Genomic DNA, 9,534 nt, shown 5'->3' on the forward strand with positions numbered 1-9,534 from the left:
AATGGTAGGAGATCTACATATCCGTATCGCCAAGCTTGCCTTCCACGCCAAGGAAAGACCCATCCGGACACGGGACGAAGTCTTCAATCTTGTATCTTCATAGTCTTGGAGTCCGGCTGATGATGATAGTTCAGCTATCCGGACACCCCCTAATCCGGGACTCCCTCACTCCGCCTCAAAGTAACAGTCGGGGGCCGTCGGGAACCCAGACCCACCTCTACCGGGATGGAGCCACCTGTCCTTCCAGCCCCCATATCCGAATCACTTGTGGGTACTCAACGAGCTGACCCGACTTTAGTCACCATCTATATAGTATATGTATGTGTATAGTATATACCCGTGATCACCTCCCGAGGGATCACGGCCCGATAGTATAGCAAGGCCGACTGACAAGAATGTAGTGCCAATGATGATAAACTAGCATCCTATACTAAGCAATTAGGATTGCGGGTAAGGTATCAATGACTGTAGCAACAATGACAGGCTATGCAACAGAATATGAGTAACCAAACAGTAACATGCTACACTACTCTAATGCAAGCAGTATAGAGAAGAATAGGCGATGAAATGCGGGTAAGGTATCAAACGTTTTTGGACAGATGAACCGGAGGTGAAATGTTGCAGGTTTGCTATGCTAGGGATGTGTGGCGGGCGAACGGACTACGTATCCGAATTCATCTCATCGTTCTGAGCAACTTTCATGTACAAAGTTTTTTTGATCCGAGCTACGGTTTATTTTATATGATTTTCTAAAGTTTTAAAATCATTTTTAGGATTTATCTAATTAATTTAATCCAACATTATCCAGAATAGTGTTTGCTGACGTCATCATGACGTCAGTATGACGTCAGCAGTCAACAGAGGTGTTGACTGGTCAAACTGACGTGTGGGTCCCGCGTGTCATACTCTGTTTATTCTAATAAGGGTTTAACTAATCTAATTACTGTTTAATTAATTAACAATAGTTGAATAGGTTAATTAAACACGATTAATTAAGTTAATTAATTAATTAATATTTTTATTTATTATTCTTTTATTTAATCTCTTTTTTAAACGTTCCAGGGGCGGGCCCCATGTGTCATAGGCACAGGGGCCATAGTGGATTCGGGTAGCAGTTCAGCGGGGCGGGCGCTGGTTGCGGGCGCTAGGCACCCGCCCAGGACGATAAGGAGGAAACGGTGCTGGCACCGGTGGCCATAGTGACGTGCGGCCGCAGCGGCGCACCGGCACGACGCAGTAGCAGGGCCGCCGCGGGACAGACATGGGGTGGCGATCTGGGGAGCCGACAAGCGGCCAGTGGGGACGCGTGAGGCGAACGAGGCCATGCGAGGGAGTCGCGGTCCCGGGCGTAGGCGGAGCGGGGGTGCGCGCGAAGTGGCGCGGCCGGACGGAGCGCCGCGCGCGGCCAGGGCGCGACCCGGTCGTAGTGAGGACGTGAGACAGATGAGGGGAGGAGGAGTCGAGGCTCACTGCGGGATGCAGGGATCGGGGCAATGGGGTGCAGGGAGGAGACGGAGACGACATCGACGTGGTGACGAGGTGCAGGCCGGCGAGGAGGAGGAGGCAGGCCGGCGAGGACGCTCCGGGCGGGGTGGCTTCCGGCGACGGGCAGTCCAGCGGCAGGCATCGGCGGGTCTAGCGGCAGGCGTCGGCGGGTCGTAGAGCGGCGACGCGGTCGCAGCCTCGATCTAGATTGGATCGGGAGGGGAGAAGCGAGAGGGGGTGGGGGAAGTGGGGGCAACGGTGTAGGGTTTCGGGAGGGAGTGGGTTAGTAGGCAGAGGGTGGGCCGGCCTGGGGTTTGGCCTAGCTAGCAGCTGGGCCAAGTGGCCCAGTGGGGGGGGGGGTTGTTTTATTCCTTTGTTTTTACCTTTTCATATTTTTCTTCTTTTTTTATTTTAGTTACACATTAATTTTCATTTAGTAAAATATATCTATAGCCCCTAAAATAATGTTTCAGAACAATCCACTACTATAAAAAGTTTTACCCTGATATAAAATAGTCTAGTATTTTATAAAATACAAAAGTCGTTCAAATAGTTGTTTTGCTACTGTTTAAATCATTTTAGTGCTTTAAATCTTTTTACAAAAATGTGGTTCCTCCACCATTAGGACTTAGGATTTATTTGTCCCATTTTGAACATTTTAGTTTTAACATTTGAAAAATTTACCGTTTGACTTGATTTTGAATTTGAATTTGAATCAATTTCGAACTAACACAAGATTAGCAACAGTAACCATCATGACGTGGCATCATTAACATAGGTTTACTGTAGCTTAACTACCCGGGCGTCACAATTCTCCTCCACTACAAGAAATCTCGTCCCGAGATTTAAGAGGGGAGTAAGGGGGGGGGAGGTGCTAGTAGCGAAAAACCTAACGAGTCTTCTCGGTCTTGGCTGCCCTTTCGAAGAGGTTGATCCCTTTCGTTGTTGTCTTCATTTCTCTGCTTCAAGTCAACATGATCAAGTCGTCATTCTTTCTTCGGGATCTCCATCGTCCTACGAACGCGGCCAAGGGGAAGAACTCCGGAAGAATGCATCTCCACAAAGTTGGGCATCTGACGGTGAACTCAATGGGAAATACACAAGGTACCCCACGAGTTGTATTTCAGTGAATTCGTTAAGTGCAATATACGATTGTACCAAAGTTTCAAACGGGTAGGCAATCATTCGATGACTAGACATAAGCTGGAATGGGGGTTTGAACAACGAGAATAACATGGTGTTTGATTCCAGGATGATCAATGGTATAGCATTTAGCTCGTGAATCACATACGAAGCCAGGTGCAAAGGATACATTAGAATCCGGGTTGTAAAGAAGAGTCAGGTTTCGATCCTGTGGAACTGTGGGTTATGGGCCCACCATGTTGGTTAAAAGTAGGAAGAGCGATGACGTCTTGCATGATCATGTAAGTAAGGCATGTCAGAGGATAGCCCGTCAGTTATGTCGGCAACAACATCGGTACCAAGGGCGAGGGACGAAAAGAACCATTCTCCTGCTCGTTGAACGAGGCGGACCATTAGGCAAAGTTCTCGTCCATCGATGGTTACCGAAATGTCATCAACAATAGTAACAGGGTCTTACCGACACGATTGTACACCTAGGTGTGTACATAAGCAGAAGAATATTACTGCTTAGATCATATAGATCACCAGAAAGGTTAAACAAAACAATGGAAAGAAAAAGGTGATCATCAGGTTAAATGGAACAATGGAAAGAAAAATGTGTTTAAACACATTATTCAGGGGTATATCCTTCCCAAGGACAAACAGAGCATGATATCCACAACAAGATATAATGTAGAAAACCCTTTAGGAACGGGGGGAGAAATTCATGACATTACCCATACAACGGTGTTTGGATAATTGATAAAGAGAATTTAGCATTGTGCTACAAATGTTCTTACTGAAGATCGGAGTACCAGTGACATGCTTCGAGATAGCATTGACATGGTCTTCATGCAAAGGTCAGATTCTGGATACACGAAGGATCCATCAGGAACAACTTGTAAAATAAGCCTTACCATTTCCTCATGGAAGAATGGATAACCTTAAAGAAAAGAAAACTATATGACTAGGTGCTCCGACCAGGTGTGCTAGGCATGACATCACCTTACCCGGTCATGTAAAGATGTTATAACTCTTGGAAATATGTTCCAACCATCATATCTGACCGAGTTTCAGATCTGGTTGGGGTCATGATACCTCAGACTCGGGATGCCTGAGAAGGAAGGGGTGCAACACAATTTGACGAGACGACATTGTAAGATTCTCGGGAAATGTACTATGGAAGCGAGTTCCAAGGCAAGAGTTCATCCTTAATTCAAGGGGAGGTTTAGGAGGTGGCTGAGGGACTCAACGACAATTCATTGAGATTCCCAAAAGATGGATTTCCATAATTATCTGAGCAAGGAGATAACACTTGTTAGATCAAATGATATAATGATGTATGCTCGAGGGGAACATCCATGAGTAAACATTGGTTGAAAGGTGCACCCGAAATATGGGCATAGGTACATGATCAATGTTTAGAATGGTGATTCGATATCCAATGGTCTAAGAATGAAATGTCGACCATAATCTTCAAAGCAATATGGTTGCTAGAAGGGCAGAACCCAAACATCACCGATCGAATCAACACGGGGACCAAGAAAGAATGGTGATGGTGAGAAGTATCACTATACCAAGAATTCTTAAGAGGTGGAGTAATTTTCACCACATTCTTGACAAAAGAGATGGTAATACTCCAAGGTAATTAAGAACAAAGGCTAGATAGCAAGGAACTCAGGGTATAACACAGAACACGAACAAGTTTGTGTTGGAGGGGAGGCATTAAAGTGGTCGATGACCACACAAATCATCGAGGGCAAGGATGGTATTTCTCATCATGAATTCAATTGATATCCAGGAAGGAGTCAAGATGTTGATGATTATCACGACAAATTTTGTCGAGAGGCTCCACGAAGATGTAATAGATCAGCGATGACATCAAGTCAAAGGAATGATGAAGCGAAAGGTTAATGGTACCGAGGGTACGACACAAACTCCAAAGCAAGCTTGTTGTTGAAGGCGAAATGATACGACGAGGAAGATCGATTGTAACATTAGCTCACCGTCAAAAATTTTGCTCCGAGAAGAAGGACCCGGTAGCACAGTTAAAATTTAGCACAATATTGATATAGCCAATCAGGCTAGGAATGGCGTGATCGGGTACAAACTCGTACTTAAGGAAGATTATCAAGAGTTGTTGAACTGTAGTGTAGACTCGATTCAGTTATCGGTGTCTTTGAGTGTTTAATAACTCAGAGACCATGAAAAACTGTAATCAGTGAGAATGTAGTACTTGATGAAGAACTTATAAGAAGTTATGCAGTTCCAAGATAATCTCGAGATACTAGGGGGTAACACTCAACAACAGATCAAAGTAGAGGTTGGACCGGGGTATTGATCCACAGAAGACAAGTGCTTGAATTTGCACGAGAAATGGTATTTAAGGGAGAACATGGTCGGAACCACGATTGCAAAAAGACTAGATCCCAAATATAAGATGAACTTATACCAAGGGAATAATTAATTTAAGAGTAGCTTCCATGATAGGATCTATATCGTGTCCATGGGCATGAACACAAAGTTCAAGGTCGACTCCCACTTCTCCAATGCATAACCTTTCATTCACTCCTCTAAATAAAAAATGATTTCAGTGTCAAAATCTACCTGGTGAATTACCAGAGGAGTATGACCCGTGAAAGCTTTCGGGTTCACACAGATTAAGGAAGGCATAGGTTCAACCCATCGGGGCATCATGGAAACATATACCACAAGCTTCAATAGTAATTAACACAAGCTCGATAGCAGAGCATGGTTGGACAAGCAGAGGATAGAATTTACCAAACGCACTATGTAGCAGGGAAAGAACTTCTCGAGGTTTTTGTATACAAAGGACACTGTCGAATTGATAATTCAACAAAGGATCTGATGGTCCACAACGGAGCTGATGTGAGCATCGGCACACAATCAGAAGATGAAACAATGCAAAGGCATTGGGGTATATAAACAACTGACTAATTCAAAGCTCAATTGCAAAGGAATTTATGATTTCCAAATCAAGGGATCAAAAGCAAATGTTCTGATCGAAAATGAATAAGTTCAATAGACTTATAAGCACAACCGATCGAGGCATTGATTGGTCAAGAACCAGCTCATATCCAAATGACGTCTGGGTCAGAAGGATGAAATCTAGAATCTGACTTAGGATTGCGAGCGTTCGCAACATATTGAATCAACAGACTCAAATTGATAATGACATGGGATGCCAATAAGATTACGAGACTTATGGGATTAACCATAATGCAAGCAAGCAAGAATTTCAAGAGCAATAGGTTGCTCAGGATTTTTGGAAGATCAAATGGTATTTCGAAGACAGTTGTGAAATACATGAATCAACTGGGAAAGAATGGATACTCGATAAGTGCGAGAAATTATCCGTAGGGGTATTCAGGTGGCAAAGAACTGCTGGGCAGTAGGCACAAAGTATTCTGAAAACTATAGAGAGAACTTCGGGGGTATCTTGTGATAACAAGATCAGCGGGGAATGATTGTATGAAAGGCAAGTGTATGCAGTTTTCATAGGGGTTGATCGTGGAAGGAAATTGCAAATGCGATGGCACAAAGACTCGAGAGAACATCGTAGAGTAACTTCGGAATCTTCTAGCGCAGCAGGCGATCATCTGAAATGAGGGGCTCTCCAGGAGAAAATATTTTCGAGAACCTAAAGTTAGTTTTGTTTTTAGCAAAATCATTTAACCCGAATAGAAGAGAGCTTAGAGTCCCACAGTATAGACAAGGAATAAAAGATCCTAATGTCACCCAATGGCGACTTGGGCCCATGGGCCGCACAGCCATGTTAGTAAAAAGCTTTGCAATGCCTACACTCGACTTCGGCCAAGGAGTGGGGAAGGGGGATTCCTACTGGCAGTCGGCTCTGATACCAACTTGTGACGCCCCTGATTCAATCATACACTAATCACGCACGCAAACATGTACGATCAAGATCAGGGACTCACGGGAAGATATCACAACACAACTCTAAAACATAAATAAGTCATACAAGCATCATAATACAAGCCAGGGGCCTCGAGGGCTCGAATACAAGTGCTCGATCATAGACAAGTCAGCGGAAGCAACAATATCTGAGTATAGACATAAGTTAGACAAGTTTTCCATAAGATGGCTAGCACAATCTGGGATACAATCGAAAGAGGCGCATGCCTCCTGCCTGGGATCCTCCTAACTACTCCTGGTTGTCGTCAGCAGGCTGCACGTAGTAGTAGGCACCTCCAGTGTAGTAGGAGTCGTCGTCGAAGGTGGCGTTTGGCTCCTGGGCTCCATCGTCTGGTTGTGGCAACCAGGTAGAAGGGAAAGGGGGAAAAGGGGGAGAAAAGCAACCGTGAGTACTCATCCAAAGTACTCGCAAGCAAGGAGCTACACTACATATGCATGGGTATATGTAAAAAGGGCCATATCAGTGGACTGAACTGCAGAATGCCAGAATAAGAGGGGGATAACTAATCCTGTCGAAGACTACGCTTCTGGCAGCCTCCGTCTTGCAGCATGTAGAAGAGAGTAGACTGAAGTCCTCCAAGTAGCATCGCATAGCATAATCCTACCCGGCGATCCCCTCCTCGTCGCCCTGTTAGAGAGCGATCACCGGGTTGTATCTGGCACTTGGAAGGGTGTGTTTTATTAATTCATAAGGTCAAGGTACAACTCCAAGTCGTCCTGTTACCAAAGATCACGGCTATTCGAATAGATTAACTTCCCTGCAGGGGTGCACCACATAACCCAACACGCTCGATCCCATTTGGCCGGACACACTTTGCTGGGTCATGCTCGGCCTCGGAAGATCAACACGTCGCAGCCCCACCTAGGCACAACAGATAGGTCAGCACGCCGGTCTAAACCTAAGCGCACAGGGCTCTGGGCCCATCGCCCTTAGCACACCTGCACATTGCGTACGCGGCCGGAAGCAGAACTAGCCCCCTTAATACAAGAGCAGGCTTACGTTCCAATCCGGCGCGCGCCACTCAGTTGCTTACGTCACGAAGGCTTCGGCTGATACCACAATGCCGAGTGCCCATAACTGTTCCCGCGTAGTTGGTTAGTGCGTATAGGCCAGTAGCCAGACTCAGATCAAATACCAAGATCTCGTTAAGCGTGTTAAGTATCTGCGAACGCCGAACAGGGCCAGGCCCACCTCTCTCCTAGGCGGTCTCAACCTGCCCTGTCGCTCCGCCTCAAAGTAATAGTCGGGGGCCGTTGGGAACCCAGGCCCACTTCTACTGGGATGGAGCCACCTGTCCTTCTAGCCCCCATATCCGAATCACTTGAGGGTACTCAACGAGCTGACCCGACTTTAGTCACCATCTGTATAGTATATGTATATGTATAGTATATACCCGTGATCACCTCCCGAGGGATCACGGCCCGATAGTATAGCAAGGCAGACTGACAAGAATGTTGGGCCAATGATGATAAACTAGCATCCTATACTAAGCAATTAGGATTGCGGGTAAGGTATCAATGACTGTAGCAACAATGACAGGCTATGCAACAGAATAGGAGTAACCGAACAGTAACATGCTACACTACTCTAACGCAAGCAGTATAGAGAAGAATAGGCGATATCTGGTGATCAAGGTGGAGGGGGGCTTGCTTGGTTGCTCTAGCAAGAAGGAGTGGTCGTCAACAACATAGTCGATCGGGGCACCAGCCGCGGCGTCAGTCTCGTAGTCTACCGGAGAGAAGAGGGGGAAGAAACAGTAAATACAATGCAAACATAAGCATAACGATGCACGACATGACAACGAGCGGTGTTAGGTGTGCCCTACCGCGGTAAGAGGTGGTACCAGCGAAGGGGGAAACATCTAGGAAAGTATTCCCGGTGTTTCGCGTTTTTGGACAGATGAACCCGAGGTGCAATGTTGCAGGTTTGCTATGCTAGTGTAGCGGGCGAACGGACTGCGTATCTAAATTCATCTCATCGTTGTGAGCAACTTTCATGTACAAAGTTTTTTTGATCCGAGCTATGGTTTATTTTATATGATTTTCTAATGTTTTAAAATCATTTTTAGGATTTATCTAATTAATTTAATACAACATTATCCAGAATAGTGTTTGCTGACGTCATCATGACGTCAGTATGACGTCAGCAGTCAACAGAGGTGTTGACTGGTCAAACTGACGTGTGGGTCATGCGTGTCATACTCTATTTATTCTAATTAGGGTTTAACTAATCTAATTACTGTTTAATTAATTAACAATAGTTGAATAGGTTAACTAAACAGGATTAATTAAGTTAATTAATTAATTAATATTTTTATTTATTATTCTTTTATTTAATCTCTTTTTTAAACGTTCCAGGGACGGGCCCCATGTGTCATAGGCACAGGGGCCATAGTAGATTCGGGCAGCAGTTTAGCGGGGCGGGCGCTGGTTGCGGGCGCTGGGCACCCGCCCAGGCCGATAGGGAGGAAACGGTGCAGGCACAGGCGGCCATAGCGACATGCGGCCACAGCGGCGCACCGGCACGACGCAGTAGCAGGGCCGCCGCGGGACGGACACGGGGTGGCGGTATGGGGAGCCGACAAGCTGCCAGTGGGGACGCGTGAGGCGAGCGAGGCCATGCGGGGGAGTCGCGGCCCCGGGCGTAGGTGGAGCGGGGGTGCGCGCGAAGTGGCGCGGCCGGACGGAGCGCCACGCGCGGCCAGGGCGCGACCCGGTCGCAGTGAGCGCGTGAGACAGAGGAGGGGAGGAGGAGTCGGGGCTCACTGCGGGATGCAGGGATCAGGGTAGTGGGGCGCGGGGAGGAGACAGAGACGGCAACGACGTGGTGACGAGGTGCAGGCCGGCGAGGACGCTCCGGGCGGCGTGGCTTCCGGCGACGTGCAGTCCAGCGGCAGGCGTCGGCGGGTCCAGCCGCAGGCGTCGGCGGGTCGTAGAGCGGCGACGCGGTCGGAGCCCCGATCCAGATTGGAT

This window comes from Triticum dicoccoides, chromosome 6B (genome assembly GCF_002162155.2).
Source record: "Triticum dicoccoides isolate Atlit2015 ecotype Zavitan chromosome 6B, WEW_v2.0, whole genome shotgun sequence".
Lineage (NCBI taxonomy): Eukaryota > Viridiplantae > Streptophyta > Magnoliopsida > Poales > Poaceae > Triticum > Triticum dicoccoides.